We start from the raw sequence: 21,601 nt of genomic DNA, 5'->3' as shown, positions 1-21,601 counted from the left end.
GTCCAGTGTAACCCATCCCCTACACACAGTGTCCAGTGTAATTCATCGCCAACACACAGTGTCCAGTGTAATTCTATCCCTACACACAGTGTCCAGTGTAATCCATCCCCTACACACAGTGTCCAGCGTAATACCTCCCCTACACAGTGTCCAGTGTAATCCATCCCCTACACACAGTGTCCAGTGTAATCAATCCCCTACACAGTGTCCAGTGTAATCTATCCCCTACACACAGTGTCCAGTGTAATCCATTCCCTACACACAGTGTCCAGTGTAATCCATCCCCTACACACAATGTCCAGTGTAATCCATTCCCTGCACAGTGTCCAGTGCAATCCATCCCCTACACACAGTGTCCAGTGTAATCCATCCCCTACACACAGTGTCCAGTGCAATCCATCCCTTACACACGGTGTCCATTGTAATCCATCCCCTACACATAGTCTCCAGTGTAATCCATCCCCTACACACAGTGTCCAGTGTAATTCATCCTTACACACAGTGTCCATTGTAATCCATCCCCTACACAGAGTGTCCAGTGTAATCTTTCCCCTACACAGTGTCCAGTGTAATCCAGCCCCTGAAACACAGTGTCCAGTGTAATCTATCCCCTACACACTGTGTCCAGTGTAATCCATCCCCGACACACAATGTCCAGTGTAATCCATCCCCTATAAACATTGTCCAGTGCAATCCATCCCCTACACACAGTGTCCAGTGTAATCCATCCCCTAAACACAGTGTCCAGTGTAATCCATCCCCTACACACAGTGTCCAGAGTAATCCATCCCCTACACACAGTGTCCAGTGTAATCAATCCCCTACACACAGTGTCCAGTGTAATCCATCCCCTACACACAGTGTCCAGTGTAATCCATCCCCTACAAACAGTGTCCAGTGTAATCAATCCCCTACAAACAGTGTTCAGTGTAATCCATCCCCGACATACAAGTGTCCAGTGTAATCCATCCCCTACACACAGTGTCCAGTGTAATCCATCCCCTACACACAGTGTCCAGTGTAATCCATTCCCGACACACAGTTTCCCATGTAATCAGTTTCCTACACAGAGTGTCCAGAGTAACCCACCCCCTACACACAGTGTCCAGTGTAATCCATCCCGTACACACAGTGTACAGTGTAATCCATCCCCTACACACAGTGTCCAGTGTAATCCATTCCCGACACACAGTTTCCAGTGTAATCCATCCGCTATACACAGCGTCCAGTGTAGTCCATTCCCTACACACATTGTTCAGTGCAATCCACCCCTACACACAGTGTCCAGTGTAATCCATCCCCTACAAACAGTGTCCATTGTAATCCATCCCCTACACACAGTGTCCAGTGTAATCCAACCCTACACACAGTGTCCAGTGTAATCAATCCCCTACACACAGTTCCCAGTGTAATCCATCCCCTAAACACAGTGTCCACTGTAATCCATCCCCTACACACAGTGTCTAGTGTAATCCATCCCCTACACACAGTGTCCAGTGAAATCCATCCCATACACAGTGTCAAGTGTAATCCATCCCCTACACACAATGTCCAGTGTAATCCATCCACTACACACCGTGTCCAGTGTAATCCATTCCCTTCACACAGTGTCCAGTGTAATCCATTCCCTACACACAGTGTCCAGTGTAATCGATCCCCTACACACATTGTCCAGTGTAATCCATCCCCGACACACAGTGTCCAGTCTAATCTATCCCCTACACACATTGTCCAGTGTAATCCATCCCCTACACACAGTGTCCAGTGTAATCCATCCCCTACACACAGTGTCCAGTGTAATCCATCCCATACACAGTGTCCAGTGTAATCCATCCCCTCCACACAGTGTCCAGTGTAATCCATCCCAAACACAGTGTCCAGTGTGATCCATCCCCTACACACAATGTCCAGTGTAATCCATCCACTATACACCATGGCCAGTGTAATCCATCCCCTACACAGAGTGTCCAGTGTAATCCATCCCCTACACACAGTGTCCACTGTAATCCATCCTCTACACACAGTGTCCAGTGCAATCCAACCCTTACACACAGTGTCCAGTTTAATCCATCTCCTGCACAGATTGTCCAGTGTAATCCATTCCCTACACACAGTGTCCAGTGTAATCCATCCCCTACAAACAGTGTTCAGTGTAATCCATCCCCTACACACAAGTGTCCAGTGTAATCCATCCCCTACACAGAGCGTCCAGTGTAATCCATCCCCTACACACAGTGTCCAGTGAAATCCATTCCCTACACAGTTTCCAGTGAAATCCATTCCCTACACAGAGTGTCCAGAGTAAACCACCCCCTACACAGTGCCCAGTGTAATCCATTCCCTACACAGAGTGTCCAGAGTAACCCACCCCCTACACACAGTGTCCAGCGTAACCCATCCCCTACACACATTGTCCAGTGTAATCCACCCCCTACACACAGTGTCCAGTGTAATCCATCCCCTACAAACAGTGTCCATTGTAATCCATCCCCTACACACAGTATCCAGTGTAATCCATACCCTACACACAGTGTCCATTGTCATCCATCCCCTACACACAGTGTTCAATTTTATCCATCCCTTACACACAGTGTCCAGTGTAATCCATACGCTACACACAGTGCCCAGTGCAATCCATCCCCTACACACATTGTCCAGTGTAATTCATCCCCTACACACAGTGTCCAGTGTAATCCATCACCTACACAGTGTCCAGTGTAATTCTATCCCTACACACAGTGTCCAGTGTAATCCATCCCCTAAACACAGTGTCCAGTGTAATCCATCCGCTAAACACAGTGTCCAGTGTAATCCATCCCATAAACACAGTATCCAGTGTAATCTATCCCCTCTACACAGTGTCCAGTGTAATCCATCCCCTACACACAGTATCCAGTGTAATCTATCCCCTACACACAGTGTCCAGTGTAATCCATCCCCTACACACATTGTCCAGTGTAATCTATCCCCTACACACAGTGTGCAGTGTAATCTATCCCCTACACACAGTGTCCAGTGTAATCTATCCCCTACACAGAGTGTGCAGTGGAATCTACCCCTACACACAGTGTCCAGTGTAATCTATCCCCTACACACAGTGTCCAGTGTAATCCATTCCCTACACACAGTTTCCAGTGTGATCCATCCCCTACACACAATGTCCAGTGTAATCCATCCACTACACACCATGGCCAGTGTAATCCATCCCCTACACACAGTGTCCAGTGTAATCCATCCTCTACACACAGTGTCCAGTGCAATCCAACCCTTACACACAGTGTCCAGTTTAATCCATCTCCTGCACAGATTGTCCAGTGTAATCCATTCCCTACACACAGTGTCCAGTATAATCCATCCCCTACAAACAGTGTTCAGTGTAATCCATCCCCTACACACAAGTGTCCAGTGTAATCCATCCCCTACACACAAGTGTCCAGAGTAACCCACCCCCTACACACAGTCTCCAGTGTAATCCATCCCCTACACACAGTGTACAGTGTAATCCATCCCCTACACTCAGTGTCCAGTGTAATCCATTCCCTACACACAGTTTCCAGTGTAATCCATCCGCTATACACAGCGTCCAGTGTAGTCCATTCCCTACACACAGTGTTCAGTGTAATCCATTCCCTGCACACAGTGTCCAGTGTAATCCATCCCCTACAAACAGTGTCCATCTGGATCAGGGAATTGGATGCAATATTTCCAAATTCGCTGACGACACTAAACTAGGAGGAGGGGTGGGCTCTGATGAGGATGTCAGGAGGCTACAGTGCGATTTGGACAGGTTGGGGGAATGGGCAGATACGTGGCAGATGCACTATAATGTGGATAAATGCGAGGTTATCCACTTTGGGGGTAAAAACAGGAGGGTAGATTATTATCTAAATGGCAATAGATTGGGAGATGGGGAAGTGCAGAGGGACCTGGGTGTTCTTGTGCACCAGTCACTGAAGGAGAGCATGCAGGTGCAACAGGCGATTAAGAAGGCAAATGGTATGTTGGCCTTCATATCAAGGGGGTTCGAGTATAGGAATAGGGATACCTTACTACAGCTGTACAAGGTGCTGGTGAGACCGCATCTGGAGTATTGTGTACAGTTTTGGTCGCCCCATCTGTGGAAGGATGTTCTTGCCATGGAAAGAGTGCAACGGCGATTCACCAGGCTGATACCTGGAATGGCGGGAATGACCTACGAAGAGAGATTAAATAGTTTGGGCTTGTACTCACTGGAGTTTAGAAGATTGAGAGGGGACCTCATCGAAACATATAAAATTATGGCAGGCCTGGACAGGCTGAATTCAGAGAGAATGTTTCCAATGGCCGGGGAGCACAGAACCAGGGGCCACAGTCTAAAAATAGCGGGCAAATCATTTAAAACAGAGATGAGGAAGAATTTCTTCACTCAAAGAGTGGTGAGCCTGTGGAATTCCCTGCCACAGAGGGCTGTGAAGGCTAATTCAATAAATATTTTCAAGAGAGAATTGGATATATTTCTGAAGGCTAAGGGGATTAAGGGTTACGGAGAAAAGGCGGGGACGGGGTACTGAACTGGTAAGATCAGCTATGATCTCAGACGAAGAACAGCCATGATCTCATTGAATGGCGGAGCAGGCTCAAAGGGCCGAATGGCCTACTCCTGTTCCTATCTCTATGTTTCTATGTAATCCATTCCCTACACACATTGTCCAGTGTAATCCATACCCTACACACAGTGTCCAGTGTCATCCATCCCCTACACACAGTGTCCAATTTTATCCATCCCTTACACACAGTGTCCAGTGTAATCCATACGCTACACACAGTGCCCAGTGCAATCCATCCCCTACACACAGTGTCCAGTGTAATTCATCCCCTACACACAGTGTCCAGTGTAATGCATCAACTACACACAGTGTCCAGTGTAATTCATCCCCTACACAGTGTCCAGTGTAATTCTATCCCTACACACAGTGTCCAGTGTAATCAATCCCCTACACACAGTGTCCAGTATAATCCATCCCCTAAACACAGTGTCCAATATAACCTATCCGCAAAACACAGTGTCCAGTGTAATCCATCCCATAAACACAGTATCCAGTGTAATCTATCCCCTACACACAGTGTCCAGTGTAATCCATCCCCTACACATAGTATCCAGTGTAATCTATCCCCTCCACAATGTGTCCAGTGTAATCCATCCCCTCCACAATGTGTCCAGTGTAATCCATTCCCTACACACAGTGTCCAGTGTAATCCATCCCCTACACACAGTGTCCAGTGCAATCCATCCCCTCCACAATGTGTCCAGTGTAATCCATTCCCGACACACAGTGTCCAGTGTAATCCATCCCATAAACACAGTATCCAGTGTAATCCATTCCCTACACATAGTGTCCAGCGTAACCCATCCCCTACACACAGTGTCCAGTGTAATCCATCCCCGACACACAGTGTCCAGTGTAATACATCCCCTCCACAATGTGTCCAGTGTAATCCATTCCCTACACACAGTGTCCAGTGTAATCCATCCCCTACACACAGTGTCCAGTGCAATCCATCCCCTCCACAATGTGTCCAGTGTAATCCATTCCCTACACACAGTGTCCAGTGTAATCCATCCCCGACACACAGTGTCCAGTGCAATCCATCCCCTACACACAGTGTCCAGTGCAATCCATCCCCTACACACAGTGTCCAGTGTAATCCATCCCCTACACACAGTGTCCAGTGTAATCCATTCCCTACACACAGTGTCCAGTGTAATCCATCCCCTACACACAGTGTCCAGTGCAATCCATCCCCTCCACAATGTGTCCAGTGTAATCCATTCCCGACACACAGTGTCCAGTGTAATCCATCCCATAAACACAGTATCCAGTGTAATCCATTCCCTACACACAGTGTCCAGCGTAACCCATCCCCTACACACAGTGTCCAGTGTAATCCATCCCCGACACACAGTGTCCAGTGTAATCCATCCCCTCCACAATGTCTCCAGTGTAATCCATTCCCTACACACAGTGTCCAGTGTAATCCATCCCCTACACATAGTGTCCAGTGCAATCCATCCCCTCCACAATGTGTCCAGTGTAATCCATTCCCTACACACAGTGTCCTGTGTAATCCATCCCCGACACACAGTGTCCAGTGCAATCCATCCCCTACACACAGTGTCCAGTGCAATCCATCCCCTACACACAGTGTCCAGTGTAATCCATCCCCTACACACAGTGTCCAGTGTAATCCATTCCCTACACACAGTGTCCAGTGTAATCCATCCCCTACACACAGTGTCCAGTGTAATCCATCCCCTACACACAGTGTCCAGTGTAATCCATTCCCTACACACAGTGTCCAGTGTAATCCATCCCCGACACACAGTGTCCAGTGCAATCCATCCCCTACACACAGTGTCCAGTGCAATCCATCCCCTACACACAGTGTCCAGTGTAATCCATCCCCTACACACAGTGTCCAGTGTAATCCATCCCCTACACACAGTGTCCAGTGTAATCCATCACCTACACACAGTGTCCAGTGTAATTCTATCCCTGCACACAGTGTCCAGTGTAATCCATCCCCTACAGACAGTGTCCAGTGTAATCCATCCCATACACACAGTATCCTGTGTAATCTATCCCCTACACACAGTGTCCAGTGTAATCCATCCCCTACACACAGTATCCAGTGTAATCTATCCCCTACACACAGTGTCCAGTGTAATCCATCCCCTACACACAGTATCCAATGTAATCTATCCCCTACACCCAGTGTCCAGTGTAATCTATCCCCTACACACAGTGTCCAGCATAATCAATCCTCTACACACAGTGTCCAGTGTAATCTATCCCCTACACACAGTGTGCAGTGTAAACTATCCCCTACACACAGTGTCCAGTGTAATATATTCCCTACACACAGTGTGCAGTGTAAACTATCCGCTGCACTCAGTTTCCAGTGTAATCTATCCCCTACACACAGTGTCCAGTGTAATCCATCCACTACACACAGTGTCCAGTGTAATCCATCCACTACACACAGTGTCCAGTGTAATCCATCAACTACACACAGTGTCCACTGTAATCCATCCCCTCCACAAAGTGTCCAGTGTAATCCATTCCCTACACACAATGTCCAGTGTAATGCATCCTCTACACACAGTGTCCAGTGTAATCCATCCCCTACACACAGTGTCCAGTGTAATCCATCTGCGACACAGTGTCCAGTGTAATCCATCCCCTACAAACAGTGTCCAGTGTAATCCATCCCCTACACACAGTGTCCAGTGTAATCCATCCCCTACACACAGTGTCCAGAGTAATCCATCCCCTACACACAGTGTCCAGTGTAATCCATCCCCTACACACAGTGTCCAGTGTAATCCATCCCCTACACACAGTGTCCAGTGTAATCAATCCCCTACACAGAGTGTCCAGAGTAATCCATCCCCTACACACATTGTCCAGTTTAATCTATCCCCTACACACAGTGTGCAGTGTAATCTATCCACTACACACAGTGTCCAGTGTAATCTATCCCCTACACACAGTGTCCAGTGGAATCTACCCCTAAACACAGTGTCCAGTGTAATCCATCCCCTACACACAATGTCCAGTGTAATCCATCCACTACACACCATGGCCAGTGTAATCCATCCCCTACACAGAGTGTCCAGTGTAATCCATCCCCTACACACAGTTGCCAGTGTAATCCATCCTCTACACACAGTGTCCAGTGCAATCCAACCCTTCCACACAGTGTCCAGTTTAATCCATCTCCTGCACAGATTGTCCAGTGTAATCCATTCCCTACACACAGTGTCCAGTGTAATCCATCCCCTACAAATAGTGTTCAGTGTAATCCATCCCCTACACACAAGTGTCCAGTGTAATCCATCCCCTACACACAGTGTCCAGTGTAATCCATCCCCTACACACAGTGTCCAGTGTAATCCATCCCCTACACACAGTTTCCAGTGTAATCCATTCCCTACACACAGTTTCCAGTGTAATCCATCCCCTACACACAGTGTCCAGTGTAACCCATTCCCTACAAACAGTGTCCATTGTAGTCCATCCACTACACACAGTGTCCAGTGTAATCCATACCCTACACACAGTGTCCAGTGTCATCCATCCCCTACAAACAGTATCCAATTTTATCCATCCCTTACACACAGTGTCCAGTGTAATCCATAAGCTACACACAGTGCCCAGTGCAATCCATCCCCTACACACAGTGTCCAGTATAATTCATCCCCGACATAGTGTCCAGTGTAATTAATCCCCTACACACAGTGTCCAGTGTAATTCTATCCCTACACACAGTGTCCAGTGTAATCCATCCCCTACACACGGTGTCCAGTATAATCCATCCCCTAAACACAGTGTCCAGTGTAATGCATCCGCTAAACACAGTGTCCAGTGCAATCCATCCCATAAACAGAGTATCCAGTGTAATCTATCCCCTACACACAGTGTCCAGTGTAATCTATCCCCTACACACAGTGTGCAGTGTAATCTATCCCGTACACACAGTGTCCAGTGTAATCTATCCCCTACACACAGTGTGCAGTGGAATCTAACCCAACACACAGTGTCCAGTGTAATCTATCCCCTACACACAGTGTCCAGTGTAACCCATCCCCTACACACAGTGTCCAGTGTAATCCACTCCCTACACACAGTGTCCAATGTAATCCATCCCCTACACAGTGTCCAGTGTAATCCATCCCCTCCACAATGTGTCCAGTGTAATCCATTCCCTACACACAGTGTCCAGTGTAATCCATCCCCTACACACAGTGTCCAGTGCAATCCATCCCCTACACACAGTGTCCAGTGTAATCCATCCGCTACACACAGTGTCCAGTGTAATCCATCCCCTACAAACAGTTCCCAGTGTAATCCATCCCCTACACAAAGTGTCCAGTGTAATCCATCACCTACACACAGTGTCCAGTGTAATTCTATCCCTACACACAGTGTCCAGTGTAATCCATCCCCTACACACAGTGTCCAGTGTAATCCATCCCCGACACACAGTGTCCAGTGTAATTCTATCCCTACACACAGTGTCCAGTGTAATCCATCCCCTACACACAGTGTCCAGTATAATCCATCCCCTAAACACAGTGTCCAGTGTAATCCATCCTCCACACACAGTGCCCAGTGTAATCCATCAACTACACACAGTGTCCAGTGTAATGCTATCCCTACACACAGTGTCCATTGTAATCCATCCGCTACACACAGTGTCCAGTGTAATCCATCCCCTACAGACAGTATCCAGTGTAATCTATCCCCTACACCCAGTGTCCAGTGCAATCTATCCCCTGCACACAGTGTCCAGCATAATCAATCCACTACACACAGTGTCCAGTGTAATCTATCCCCTACACACAGTGTGCAGTGTAATCTATCCCCTACACACAGTGTCCAGTGTAATCTATCCACTGCACACAGTGTGCAGTGTAAACTATCCCCTACACACAGTGTCCAGTGTAATCTATCCCCTACACACAGTGTCCAGTGTAATCCATCCACTACACACAGTGTCCAGTGTAATCCATTCCCTACACAAAGTGTCCAATGTAATCCATCCACTACACAAAGTTTCCACTGTAATCCATCCCCTCCACAAAGTGTCCAGTGTAATCCATTCCCTACACACAGTGTCCAGTGTAATGCATCCCCTACACACAGTGTCCAGTGTAATCCATCCCCTTCACACAGTGTCCAGTGGAATCCATCCCCTACACACAGTGTCCAGTCTAATCCATCCCCTACACTCATTGTCCAGTGTAATCCATCCCCTACACACAGTGTCCAGTGTAATCCATTCCATACACACAGTGTCCAGTGTAATCCATCGCCTACACACAGTGTCCAGTGTAATCCATCCCATACACAGTGCCCAGTGTAACCCATCCCCTACACACAGTGTCCAGTGTAATCCATCCCAAACACAGTGTCCAGTGTAATCCATCCCCTACACACAATGTCCAGTGTAATCCATCCACGACACACCATGTCCAGTGTAATCCATCCCCTACACACAGTGTCCAGTGTAATCCATCTGCTACACAGTGTCCAGTGTAATCCAACCCCGACACACAGTGTCCAGTGTAATCCATCCTCTACACACAGTGTCCAGTGTCATCCATCCCCTACACACAGTGTCCAGTGTAATCCATCCCCCACACACAGTGTCCAGTGTACTCCATCCCCTATACACAGTGTCCAGTGTAAACCATCCCCTACCACAGTGTCCAGTGTAATCCATCCACTACACAAAGTGTCCAGTGTAATCCATCCCCTACACACAATGTCCAGTGTAATCCATCCCCTATACAGTGTCCAGTGTAATCCAGCCCCTGCACACAGTGTCCAGTGTAATCCATTCCCTGCAGACAGTGTTCTGTGTAATCCATCCCCCACACACATTGTCCAGTGCAATCCATCCTCTACAAACAGTGTCCAATGTAATCCATTCCCTACACACAGTGTCCAGTGTAATCCATCCCCTACACACAGTGTCCAGTGTAATCGACACCTACACACAGTTTCCAGTGTAATCCATCCCCTACACACAGTGTCCAGTGCATTCCAACCCTTACACAAAGTGTCCAGTTTAATCCATCTCCTACACAGATTGTCCAGTGTAATCCATTCCCTACACACTGTCCAGTGTAATCCATCCCCTACAAACAGTGTTCAGTGTAATCCATCCCCTACACACAGTGTCCAGTGCAATCCATCCCCTACACACAGTTTCCAGTGTAATCCATTCCCTACAAACAGTTTCCAGAGTAGTCCATTCCCTGCACACAGTGTACAGAGTAATCCATCCCCTACACACAGTTTCCAGTGTAATCCATTCCCGACACACAGTTTCCAGTGTAATCCATCCGCTACACACAGCGTCCAGTGTAATCCATTCCTGACACACAGTTTTCAGTGTAATCCATCCCCTACACACAGTGTCCAGTGTCATCCATCCACTAAACACAGTGTCCAATTTTATCCATCCCTAACACACAGTGTCCAGTGTAATCCATCACCTACACACAGTGTCCAGTGTAATTCATCCCTTACACACAGTGTCCAGTGTAATCCATCCCCTACACACAGTGTCCAGTGTAATTCATCCACTACACACAGTGTCCAGTGTAATTCTATCCCTACACACAGTGTGCAGTGTAATCCATCCCCTGCACACAGTGTCCAGTATAATCCATCCCCTAAACACAGTGTCCAGTGTAATCCATCCCCTACACACAGTGTCCAGTGTAATCCATCACCTACGCACAGTGTCCAGTGTAATTCTATCCCTATACACAGTGTCCAGTGTAATCTATCGGCTACACACAGTGTCCAGTGTAATCTATCCCCTACACACAGTGTCCAGCATAACCCATCCCCTACACACAGTGTCCAGTGTAATCTATCCCCTGCACACAGTGTGCAGTGTAATCTATCCCCTACACACAGTGTCCAGTGTAATCTATCCCCTACACACAGTGTGCAGTGGAATCTACCCCTACACACAGTGTCCAGTGTAATCTGTCCCCTACACACAGTGTCCAGTGTAATCCATCCCCTAGACACAGTGTCCAGTGTAACCCATTCCCTACACACAGTGTCCAGTGTAATCCATCACCTACACACAGTGTCCAGTGTAATCCATCCCCTCCACACAGTGTCCAGTGTAATCCATCAACTACACACAGTGTCCAGTGAAATTCTATCCCAACACACAGTGTCCAGTGTAATCCACCCCTACACTCAGTGTCCAGTGTAATCCATCCCATACACACGGTGTCCAGTGTAATCCATCCCCTACACACAGTGTCCAGTGTAATCCATCCCCTACACACAGTGTCCAGTGTAATACCTCCCCTATACAGTGTCCAGTGTAATCCATCCCCTACCCACAGTGTCCAGTGTAATCCATTCCCGACACACAGTGTCCAGTGTAATCCATCCCCTACACAGAGTGTCCAGTGTAATTCATTCCCTACACACAGTTTCCAGTGTAATCCAACCCTTACACAAAGTGTCCAGTTTAATCCATCTCCTACACAGATTGTCCAGTGTAATCCATTCCCTAAACACTGTCCAGTGTAATCCATCCCCTACAAACAGTGTTCAGTGTAATCCATCCCCTACACACAGTGTCCAGTGCAATCCATCCCCTACACACAGTTTCCAGTGTAATCCATTCCCTACAAACAGTTTCCAGAGTAGTCCATTCCCTGCACACAGTGTACAGTGTAATCCATCCCCTACACACAGTTTCCAGTGTAATCCATTCCCTACACACAGTTTCCAGTGTAATCCATCCGCTACACACAGAGTCCAGTGTAGTCCATTCCTGACACACAGTTTTCAGTGTAATCCATCCGCTACACACAGTGTCCAGTGTCATCCATCCACTACACACCGTGTCCAGTGTAATTCATCCACTACACACAGTGTCCAGTGTAATTCTATCCCTACACACAGTGTCCAGTGTAATCCATCCCCTGCACACAGTGTCCAGTATAATCCATCCCCTAAACACAGTGTCCAGTGTAATCCATCCCCTACACACAGTGTCCTGTGTAATCCATCACCTATGCACAGTGTCCAGTGTAATTCTATCCCTACACACAGTGTCCAGTGTAATCTATTGGCTACACACAGTGTCCAGTGTAATCTATCCCCTACACACAGTGTCCAGCATAACCCATCCCCTACACACAGTGTCCAGTGTAATCTATCCCCTACACACAGTGTGCAGTGTAATCTATCCCCTACACACAGTGTCCAGTGTAATCTATCCCCTACACACAGTGTGCAGTGGAATCTACCCCTACACACAGTGTCCAGTGTAATCTATCCCCTACACACAGTGTCCAGTGTAATCCATCCCCTACACACAGTGTCCAGTGTAATCCATTCCCTACACACAGTGTCCAGTGTAATCCATCACCTACACACAGTGTCCGGTGTAATCCATCCCCTCCACACAGTGTCCAGTGTAATCCATCAACTACACACAGTGTCCAGTGTAATTCTATCCCAACACACAGTGTCCAGTGTAATCCACCCCTACACTCAGTGTCCAGTGTAATCCATCCCATACACATGGTGTCCAGTGTAATCCATCCCCTACCCACAGTGTCCAGTGTAATCCATCCCCTACACACAGTGTCCAGTGTAATACCTCCCCTACACAGTGTCCAGTGTAATCCATCCCCTACACGCAGTGTCCAGTGTAATCCATTCCCTACACACAGTGTCCAGTGTAATCCATCCCCTACACACAGTGTCCATTGTAATCCATTCCCTACACACAGTTTCCAGTGTAATCCATCCCCTTCACACAGTGTCCAGTCTAATCAATCCCCTACACACAGGGTCCAGTGTAATACATCCCCTACACAAAGTGTCCAGTGTAATCCATCCCCTACACACAGTGTCCAGTGTAATCCATCCAATACACACAGTGTCCAGTGTAATCCATCCTCTACACACAGTGTGCAGTGCAATCCATCCCTTACACACAGTGTCCATTGTAATCCATCCCCTACACATAGTGTCCAGTGTAATCCATCCCCAACACACAGTGTCCAGTGTAATTCATCCCTTACACACAGTGTCCATTGTAATCCACCCCCTACACACAGTGTCCAGTGTAATCCATCCCCTAAACACAGTGTCCAGTGTAATCCATCCCCTACACACAGTGTCCAGTGTAACCCATCCTCTACACACAGTGTCCAGTGTAATCCATCCCCTACACACAGTGTCCAGTGTAACCCATCCTCTACACAGTGTCCAGTGTAATCCATCCCCTACACACAGCGTCCAGTGTAATCCATCCCCTACACACAGTGTCCAGTGTAATCCGTCCCATACACAGTGTCCAGTGTAATCCATCCCCGACACACAGTGTCCAGTGTAATCCATCCCCTAAACATAGTGTCCAGTGTAATCCATCCCCTACACATATTGTCCAGTGTAATCCATCCCCTACACACAGTGTCCAGTCTAATCCATCCCCTACACACAGTGTCCAGTGTAATCCATCCCTACACAGAGTGTCCAGTATAATCCATCCCCTACACAGTGTCCAGTGTAATCCATCCCCTACACACAGTGCCCAGTGTAATCCATCCGCTACACACAGTGTCCAGTGTAATCCATCCCATACACAGTGTCCAGTGTAATCCATCCCCTACACACAATGTCCAGTGTAATCCATCCACTACACACCGTGTCCAGTGTAATCCATTCCCTACACACAGTGTCCAGTGTAATCCATCCCCTACACACAATGTCCAGTGTAATCCATCCCCTAAACACAGTGTCCAGTGTAATCCATCCCCTACACACATTGTCCAGTGTCATCCATCCCCTACACACAGTGTCCAGTCAAATCCATCCCCTACACACATTGTCCAGTGTAATCCATCCACTACACACAGTGTCCAGTGTAATCCATCCCCTACACACTGTGTCCAGTGTAATCCATCCCCTACACACAATGTCCAGTGTAATCCATCCACTACACACCATATCCAGTGTAATCCATCCTCTACACACAGTGTCCAGTGCAATCCAACCCTTACACAAAGTGTCCAGTTTAATCCATCTCCTACACAGATTGTCCAGTGTAATCCATTCCCTACAGACTGTCCAGTGTAATCCATCCCCTACAAACAGTGTTCAGTGTAATCCATCCCCTACACACAAGTGTCCAGTGTAATCCATCCCCTACACACAGTGTCCAGTGTAATCCATCCCCTACACACAGTGTCCAGTGTAATCCATTCCCTACAAACAGTTTCCAGAGTAATCCATTCCCTGCACACAGTGTACAGTGTAATCCATCCCCTGCACACAGTTTCCAGTGTAATCCATTCCCTACACACAGTTTCCAGTGTAATCCATCCGCTACACACAGCGTCCAGTGTAGTCCATTCACGACACACAGTTTTCAGTGTAATCCATCCCCTACACACACTGTCCAGTGTAATCCATCCCCTACAAACAGTGTCCATTGTAATCCATCCCCTACACACAGTGTCGAGTGTAATCCATACCCTACACACAGTGTCCAGTGTCATCCATCCCCTACACACAGTGTCCAATTTTATCCATCCCTAACACACAGTGTCTAGCGTAATCCATCTGCTACACACAGTGTCCAGTGTAATCCATCCCCTACACACAGTGTCCAGTGTAATTCATCCCTTACACACAGTGTCCAGTGTAATCCATCCCCTACACACAGTGTCCAGTGTAATTCATCCCCTACACACAGTGTCCAGTGCAATTCTATCCCTACACACAGTGTCTAGCGTAATCCATCTGCTACACACAGTGTCCAGTGTAATCCATCCCCTACACACAGTGTCCAGTGTAATTCATCCCTTACACACAGTGTCCAGTGTAATCCATCCCCTACACACAGTGTCCAGTGTAATCCATCACCTACGCACAGTGACCAGTGTAATTCTATCCCTACACACAGTGTCCAGTGTAATCTATCGGCTACACACAGTGTCCAGTGTAATCTATCCCCTACACACAGTGTCCAGCATAACCCATCCCCTACACACAGTGTCCAGTGTAATCTATCCCCTACACACAATGTGCAGTGTAATCTATCCCCTACACACAGTGTCCAGGTGAATTTTATCCCCTACACACAGTGTGCAGTGGAATCTACCCCTACACACAGTGTCCAGTGTAATCCATTCCCAACACACAGTGTCCAGTGTAATCCATCACCTACACACAGTGTCCAGTGTAATCCATCCCCTCCACAAAGTGTCCAGTGTAATCCATTCCCTACACACAGTGTCCAGTGTAATCCATCCCCTACACACAGTGTCCAGTGTAATCCATCCGCTACACACAGTGTCCAGTCTAATCCATCCCCTACAAACAGTGTCTAGTTTAATCCATCCCCTACACACAGTGTCCAGTGTAATCCATCCCCTACACACAGTGTCCAGTGTAATCCATCCCCTGCACACAGTGTCCAGTGTAATCCATCCCCGACACACAGTGTCCAGTGTAATCCATCCCTACAGACCGTGTCCAGGTTAATCCATCCTCTACACACAGTGTCCAGTGTAATCCATCCCACAGACACCGTGTCCAGTGTAATCTATCCCCTACACACAGTTTACAGTGTAATCCAGCCCCTACACACAGTGTCCAGTGTAATCCATCCGCTACACACAGTTTCCAGTGTAGTCCATTCCCTACACACAGTGTTCAGTGTAATCCATCCCCTACACACAGTGTCCAGTGTAATCCATCCCCTACACACAGTGTCCAGTGCAATCCATCCCCAACACACAGTGTCCAGTGTCATACATCCCCTACACACAGTGTCCAGTGTAATCCATCCCCTGCACACAGTGTCCAGTGTAATCCATCTGCGACACACAGTGTCCAGAGTATTCCATTCCCTACACACAGTGTCCAGTGTAATCCATTCCCTTCACACAGTGTCCAGCGTAATCCACTCCTACACACAGTGTCCAGTGTAATAAATCCCCTACACACAGTGTCCAGTGTAATCCATCCCCTACACACAGTGTCCAGTGTAATCCATCCCCTACACAGAGTGTCCAGTTTAATCTCTCTGCTACACAGTGTCCAGTGTAATCCAGCCCCTGAAACACAGTATCCAGTGTAATCTAACCCCTACACACTGTGTCCAGTGTAATCCATCCCCGACACACAGTGTCCAGTGTAATCCATCCCGTACACACAGTGTCCAGTGTAATCCACCCCTACACACAGTGTCCAGTGTAATCCAGCCCCTGAAACACAGTGTCCAGTGTAATCCATCCCGTACACACTGTGTCCAGTGTAATCCATCCCCGACACACAGTGTCCAGTGTAATCCATCCCCTACACACAGAGTCCAGTGTAATCAATCCCCTACACAGTGTCCAGTGTAATCCATCCCCTAAACACAGTGTCCAGTGTAATCCATCCACTACACATATTGTCCAGTGTAATCCATCCCCTACACACAGTGTCCAGTCTAATCCGTCCCCTACACACAGTGTCCAGTGTAATCCATCCCTACACAGAGTGTCCAGTGTAATCCATCCCCTACACACAGTGTAAAGTGTAATCCATCCCCTACACACAGTGCCCAGTGTAATCCATCCCCTACACACAGTGTCCAGTGTAATCCATCCCATACACAGTGTCCAGTGTAATCCATCGCCTACACACAATGTCCAGTGTAATCCATCCACTACACAGCTTGTCCAGTGTAATCCATTCCCCACACACAGTGTCCAGTGTAATCCATCCCCTACACACAGTGTCCAGTGTAATCCATCCCCTACACACAGTGCCCAGTGTAATCCATCCCCTACACACAGTGTCCAGTGTAATCCATACCATAAAAAGTGTCCAGTGTAATCCATCGCCTACACACAATGTCCAGTGTAATCCATCCACTACACACCTTGTCCAGTGTAATCCATTCCCTACACACAGTGTCCAGTGTAATCCATCCCCTACACACAGTGTCCAGTGTAATCCATCCCCTACACACAGTGTCCAGTGTAAACCATCCCCTACACAGTGTCCAGTGTAATCCATCCCCTAAACACAATGTCCAGTCTAATCCATCCCCTACACACATTGTCCAATGTAATCCATCCCCTGCACACAGTGTCCAGTGTAATCCATCATATACACAGTGCCCAGTGTAATCCATCCCCTACACACAGTGTCCAGTGTAATCCATCCCAAACACAGTGTCCAGTGTAATCCATCCCCTACACACAATGTCCAGTGTATTCCATCCACTACACACCATATCCAGTGTAATCCATCCCCTACACAGAGTGTCCAGTGTAATTCATCCCCTACACACAGTGTCCAGTGTAATGCATCCTCTACACACAGTGTCCAGTGCAATCCAAACCTTACACACAGTGTCCAGTTTAATCCATCTCCTACACAGATTGTCCAGTGTAATCCATTCCCTACACAGTGTCCAGTGTAATCCATCCCCTACAAACAGTGTTCAGTGTAATCCATCCCCTACACACAAGTGTCCAGTGTAATCCATTCTATACACACAGTTTCCAGTGTAATCCATTCCCTACACACAGTGTACAGTGTAATCCTTCCCCTACACACAGTGTCCAGTGTAATCCATTCCCTACACACAGTTTCCAGTGTAATCCATCTGCTACACACAGCGTCCAGTGTAGTCCATTCCCTACACACAGTGTTCAGTGTAATCCATCCCCTACACACAGTGTCCAGTGTAATCCATCCCCTACAAACAGTGTCCATTGTAATCCATCCCCTACACACAGTGTCCAGTGTAATCCATACCCTACACACAGTGTCCAGTGTCATCCATCCCCTACACACAGTGTCCAATTTTATCCATCCCTAACACACAGTGTCTAGTGTAATCCATCTGCTACACACAGTGTCCAGTGTAATCCATCCCCTACACACAGTGTCCAGTGTAAATCTATCCATACACACAGTGTCCGGTGTAATCCATCCCCTACACACAGTGTCCAGTGTAATCCATCCCCTACACACAGTGTCCAGTGTAATCCATCCCAGACACACAGTGTCCAGTGTAGTCCATCCCTACAGACCGTGTCCAGTGTAATCCATCCTCTACACACTGTGTCCAGTGTACTCCATCCCACAGACACCGTGTCCAGTGTAATCTATCCCCAACACACAGTTTACAGTGTAATCCATCCCCTACACACAGTGTCCAGTGAAATCCATCCCCGACACACAGTGTCCAGTGTAATCCATCCCTACACAGAGTGTCCAGTGTAATCCATCCCCTACACACAGTGTAAAGTGTAATCCATCCCCTACACACAGTGCCCAGTGTAATCCATCCCCTACACACAGTGTCCAGTGTAATCCATCCCATACACAGTGTCCAGTGTAATCCATCGCCCACACACAGTGTCCAGTGTAAACCATCCCCTACACAGTGTCCAGTGTAATCCATCCCCTAAACACAGTGTCCAGTCTAATCCATCCCCTACACACATTGTCCAATGTAATCCATCCCCTGCACACAGTGTCCAGTGTAATCCATCCCCTACACACAGTGTCCAGTGTAATCCATCCCAAACACAGTGTCCAGTGTAATCCATCCCCTACACACAATGTCCAGTGTATTCCATCCACTACACACCATATCCAGTGTAATCCATCCCCTACACAGAGTGTCCAGTGTAATCCATCCCCTACACACAGTGTCCAGTGTAATCCATCCTCTACACACAGTGTCCAGTGCAATCCAAACCTTACACACAGTGTCCAGTTTAATCCATCTCCTACACAGATTGTCCAGCGTAATCCATTCCCTACACAGTGTCCAGTGTAATCCATCCCCTATAAACAGTGTTCAGTGTAATCCATCCCCTACACACAAGTGTCCAATGTAATCCATCCCCTACACACAGTGTCCAGTGTAATCCATTCTATACACACAGTTTCCAGTGTAATCCATTCCCTACACACAGTGTACAGTGTAATCCTTCCCCTGCACACAGTGTCCAGTGTAATCCATTCCCTACACACAGTTTCCAGTGTAATCCATCTGCTACACACAGCGTCCAGTGTAGTCCATTCCCTACACACAGTTTTCAGTGTAATCCATCCCCTACACACAGTGTCCAGTGTAATCCATCCCCTACAAACAGTGTCCATTGTAATCCATCCCCTACACACAGTGTCCAGTGTAATCCATACCCTACACACAGTGTCCAGTGTCATCCATCCCCTACACAGTGTCCAATTTTATCCATCCCTAACACACAGTGTCGAGTGTAATCCATCTGCTACACACAGTGTCCAGTGTAATCCATCCCCTACACACAGTGTCCAGTGTAAATCTATCCCTACACACAGTGTCCAGTGTAATCCATCCCCTACACACAGTGTCCAGTGTAATCCATCCCCTACACACAGTGTCCAGTGTAATCCATCCCCTACACACCGTGTCCAGTGTAATCCATCCTCTACACACTGTGTCCAGTGTAATCCATCCCACAGACACCGTGTCCAGTGTAATCTATCCCCTACACACAGTTTCCAGTGTAATCCATCCCCTACACACAGTGTCCAGTGTAATCCATCCGCTACACACAGTTTCCAGTGTAGTCCATTCCCTACACACAGTGTTCAGTGTAATCCATCCCCTCCACACAGTGTCCAGTGTAAACCATTCCCTACACACAGTGTCCAGTGTAATCCATCCCCTACACACAGTGTCCAGTGCAATCCATCCCCTACACACAGTGTCAAGTGTCATCCATCCCCTACACACAGTGTCCAGTGTAATCCATCCCCTACACACAGTGTCCAGTGTAATCCATCTGCTACACACAGTGTCCAGTGTAATCCATTCCCTACACACAGTGTCCAGTGTAATCCATCCCCTACACACAGTGTCCAGCGTAATCCACCCCTACACACAGTGTCCAGTGTAATCCATCCCCTACACACAGTGTCCAGTGTAATCCATCCCCTACACACAGTGTCCAGTGTAATCCACCCCTACACACAGTGTCCAGTGTAATCCATCCCCTATACACAGTGTCCAGTGTAAACCATTCCCTACATAGTGTCCAGTGTAATCCATCCACTACACACAGTGTCCTGTGTGATCCATCCCCTCCAGATAGTGTCCGGTGTAATCCATCACATACACAGTGTCCAGTGTCATCCATCCCCTACACACAGTGTCCAGTGTAATCCATCCCATACACACGGTGTCCAGTGTAATCCATCCCCTACACACAGTGTCCAGTGTAATCCATCCCCTACACACAGTGTCCAGTGTAATCCAACCCCTACAAACAATGTCCAGTGTAATCCATCCCCTACACACAGTGTCCAGTGTAACCCATCCTCTCCACAGAATGTCCAGTGTAATCCATCCCCTACACACAGTGTCCAGTGTAATCCATCCCCTACACACAGTGCCCAGTGTAATCCATCCACTAAACAGTGTGTCCAGTGTAATCCATCCCCTTTACACAGAGTCCAGTGTAATCCATCCCCTACACACAGTATCCAATGTAATCCATCCCCTACACACATTGTCCCATGTAATACTTCCCCGACACAGTGTCCAGTGTAATCCATCCCATACACAGTGTCCAGTGTAATCCATCCCCTACACAGTGTCCAGTGTAATCCATCCCCAACACACATTGTCCAGTGTAATCCATTCGCTACACACAGTGTCCAGTGTAATCCATTCCCTACACACAGTGTCCAGTCTAATCCATCCCCTACACACAGGGTCCAGTGTAATCCATCCCCGACACAAAGTGTCAAGTGTATCCATTCCCTGCACACAGTGTCCGGTGTAATCCATCCCCTACACACAGTGTCCAGTGTAATCCATCCCCTACACACAGTGTCCAGTGCAATCCATCCCTTACACACAGTGTCCATTGTAATCCAGCCCCTGCACACAGTGTCCAGTGTAATCTATCCCCGACACACTCTGTCCAGTGTACGCCACCCCTACACACAGTTTCCAGTGTAATCCATCCCCTACACACAGTGTCCAGTGTAATCCATCC

The sequence above is a fragment of the Somniosus microcephalus genome, chromosome 8 (genome assembly GCF_052327205.1).
Source record: "Somniosus microcephalus isolate GS21.2 chromosome 8, FLI_Smic_1.0, whole genome shotgun sequence".
NCBI classification, from domain to species: Eukaryota; Metazoa; Chordata; class Chondrichthyes; order Squaliformes; family Somniosidae; genus Somniosus; species Somniosus microcephalus.
Note: the sequence above shows the minus strand (reverse complement) of the source record.